At 34.1% G+C, this 3,668-nt stretch overlaps 1 long non-coding RNA gene and 1 pseudogene across 1 annotated transcript; both read left to right on the forward strand.

Moving 5' to 3' along the window:
• On the forward strand, positions 1-1,517 carry LOC133825417 (phospholipid-transporting ATPase 2-like; annotated as a pseudogene).
• A 144-nt stretch (positions 1,518-1,661) lies between these two features.
• Positions 1,662-2,425, forward strand: LOC133821534 (uncharacterized). The gene is made up of 3 exons (XR_009887653.1): positions 1,662-1,715; positions 1,953-2,080; positions 2,308-2,425. It is a non-coding gene; the product is annotated as an uncharacterized LOC133821534 (long non-coding RNA).
• Positions 2,426-3,668: the final 1,243 nt, after the last annotated feature.

Below are 3,668 nucleotides of genomic sequence, written 5' to 3' on the forward strand. Positions count from 1 at the left end.
ATGGACGTGGGAGTATTTGATAAGGTTATGTACATGTTTGTTGTAGATATTGGGATGTTTTTGTGAAGAAGCTATTGAATTTTTCTCTCTACTTTTTGTTTTTTGATTGTATCTTGATGAGCTTGTTTGTCTTCTTATTTTTTCACTTTTCAACAGGATGTGGCATTTGTTGTTGATGGTTGGGCTCTTGAAATTGCACTTAAGCATTATCAAACATCTTTTACTGAATTAGCAATATTGTCAAGGACTGCTATATGTTGTCGGGTAACACCATCACAAAAAGCACAGCTAATCCTTATCAGTACCTGCTATATGTTATCACTGGACCTGTGATTAAATACATGGTACATTTTAAAATTTAAATTAATATGACCAGGATCTGGTAGACATTAGCTATGTGTTGACATCCCCTTGGGGAAACTATAATATTTCTCTATATAAAACGTATGAAACTGGTATGCTGTATAGTTAGCTTTCCTATCTTTTGAATGGGGATTGGAGTTCATGGACATGATCTGAAGCTAGAAAAGATATAAGATGTTTTTCTAAAAAACTATGTTTTCTGGAGTTAAAAGTTTTTGCTGGGGAGCACTTGGAGTCCTAAAATTGATTGTTGATGATTTAGCAGATTAACCCTCTTGTTATCTAGTATAGTTAACTGGTCTTAATACATCTTAATTGAAATTATCTCTAATACATCTACTAAACACAAAGTTAGTCATATTATTTTTTAGTTAATTTTTTGTTGTCCTTGTTTTCCAAATTTAAAGGCTCTTACTCTACGTGTGATGTCATAAAATGTTAAATACCTAAGTACATATTGCGTTTAACTTTATTTTGCAGCTTGTGGAGATTTTAAAATCATGTGATTATAGAACATTGGCCATTGGGGATGGAGGGAATGATGTAAGAATGATACAACAAGCTGACATTGGAGTTGGAATCAGTGGGAGAGAGGGGCTGCAGGTAGCAAGAGTAGCTGATTATAGTATTGGGAGTAAGCTGTTGATACCTAAACCCCTCCTCTCACTTTTTGGAAACTTGACAGAATGAACAGGGTAGAGTGATTTGTTTTGGTATTATTGTATTGTTTTGCAGAGTTTAGGTTTCTTAAAAGATTAATACTTGTCCATGGACGTTACTCATACAATCGTACAGCATTTCTATCCCAGTATTCATTTTACAAGTCTCTGGTGGTTTGTTTCATCCAGATCTTGTGAGTTCTCCTGGACAATGCCATTTATTTTCAACTTTTATATCTTTTATAATTGACATGTAAACATTATTCCTTCTGATCTTGTATATTATTCTTTTTTAATTGCCTGGTGTACTAACTTTGGCATGTTTTCAGCTTCTCTTTTGTTTCAGGTGTCTCAGGGACTAGTCTTTTAATTATGTTAGCTTGATGGCTTATAATGTTTTCTACACTAGTGTTCCTGTTCTAGTCAGTGTCCTGGACAAAGATCTTAGTGAAAAAACAGTGATGCAGCATCCACAAATTTTGTTTTATTGTTAAGCGGGAAGGTTCTTTATAGGATAATTCACCTCATATTTGATTTTTAATGTTTATTTGAGATATTTTTCCCATCAGAATTGTCAATGGGAATATACTATCCAACCTAAAATGCTAATTTTCACTTTGTTTTTTTATTCTTAGGAACAGACTTCTGAATCCTAGCACATTCGCTGGATGGTTTGGAAGATCTCTTTTTCATGTGATTTGTGTTTTTTAAAATAGTCAAACTCCTAAACAACTATTTTTGCTTCTTTTGTTCTTTTATATTCAGGCCTGCTGAATTATTTAGTTTTAAGCACTTCGACAAAACTTGAATTTAAACTTAGATGTTACTTAGAGAAACATTACATTGACCAAAACTTTGGTTGCTCAAAATATAGAGATGGTTGTTGCTTTTGATCCACTGATACTGATTCCTGGCTTGATTGATGTCTAGGCAATTGTTGTATTTGTAATCAGCATACATGCCTACGCTTATGAAAAAAGTGAGATGGAGGAGATCTCATTGGTTGCTCTCTCTGGATGTATTTGGTTGTAGGCTTTTGTTATGATATTAGAAACAAAGTAAGTTTCTTTCTATTAAGTATGCTTTGTTGATTCAAATTTGACTCTTCGTAAAGCCTTCTTGTTGCTTAATCTAACAAACACTGAAATGGTATTCTTACAACATTCAAATATTCTTTTTAGAATGCCCTGACTTGAAAGCTACTTAGAACTACAAAGGAAAATTCGTATAATTCAGTGTTATTTAATTTATCCTGATTGCCTAAATTTTCCTTTGATCCTCGGAGCTCTTTTACAATACTACAACATCTTGCTATATGGGGAAATTTGATTGGCTTTTATATCATCAACTGGATCTTCAGCGCCATCCCATCATCAGGGATGCATACAATTATGTTTCGCTTGTGTAGACAACCATCTTTTGGACTTATAGTAATTTTAACAATAGGATGGCCCGTCTCTGAGTAGCATCTGGGGTTTCAAAGGTAGATGAAAATAGGATAGCTTATAGATTACATATCAGGACATTTTGGTCTTATATTTGCATGAAAATTGGAAACCCCAGATAGTCTTCTCAGAGGCGATCCATCCTACTATGGAGAATGGCTTCGGTACTCCATTTCATATATGCTTCAAATTTTGAGGTTACAACCAATAATATGGAGTCGATGATAGAGACCCAGGCCTAGTTTCATAATATTTAGCTATTTGACTTGCAAAAGATAATTAATAAAATTTCATTTAATCTCTTCCTTGATGCAACATCTGATCGTTGGTAACCTAAAAATTCTATTATAGAGAAGTCAAAGTCAAAGCCATTGTTGGCATTGCAGTTTTATATACTAATAGAAACTATTTTTACTTTTTTTTTATTACAGCTCATAGTTGCAGCAGGGATGGGTCCGATTCTTGCTATAAAGTTCTTCCGGTACACGTACAGACCAAGTAAAATCAGTACGCTTCAACAGGCTGAACATTTGGGTCGCCCTATTCTGTCACTGGGCAACATTGAGCCCTAAGCAAGATCAATAGAGAAAGATGTTACTCCTTTGTCCATAACTCAACCCAAGAACAGAAATCCAGTTTATGAACCCTTATTATCAGATTCACCGAATGCTACTCGAAGATCTTTCAGAGTCGTTCCACCTTTTGATTTTTTTCTGTCACAGTCCCGATTGTCCTCTTCCAACTACTCAAGAAATTGCAAGGACAACTGAGCTACAAAATAACAGATATTAGGTGCAAAAATTGAACCTTACCACCATTTTGCTTCTAGTGTAGATTAGCATTGTATTTGTATGTAGCAACAACACATAGGATTAGTGGAGTTCTTATTAAAGGAACTCTACATAATTAAATAATTTCTTTTCATGGTCTGGAAAAAATAAATTATTCATAATTTTATGCATTTATATGAAGAAGAATTTACTTGCAAGAAAGTTTTTGGGTTAGTTGAGGTGAGTTTTCATTTTGGTCCTCTCTTCAAGCTCATTAAATTTTTGTACTTTTTAGTAAGCTTTAACGACTAGCAAGGTAAGTATAACTTATGGCGTGTTTGGTAAGATTAGACAATTTTGATCCAATTGGAAAAGAGTCTGTCTTTGTGACGGTGGAGGCAATGGTGCTTCGTAAGACTACTACTTGATGT

Source organism: Humulus lupulus, chromosome 3 (genome assembly GCF_963169125.1).
Source record: "Humulus lupulus chromosome 3, drHumLupu1.1, whole genome shotgun sequence".
Lineage (NCBI taxonomy): Eukaryota > Viridiplantae > Streptophyta > Magnoliopsida > Rosales > Cannabaceae > Humulus > Humulus lupulus.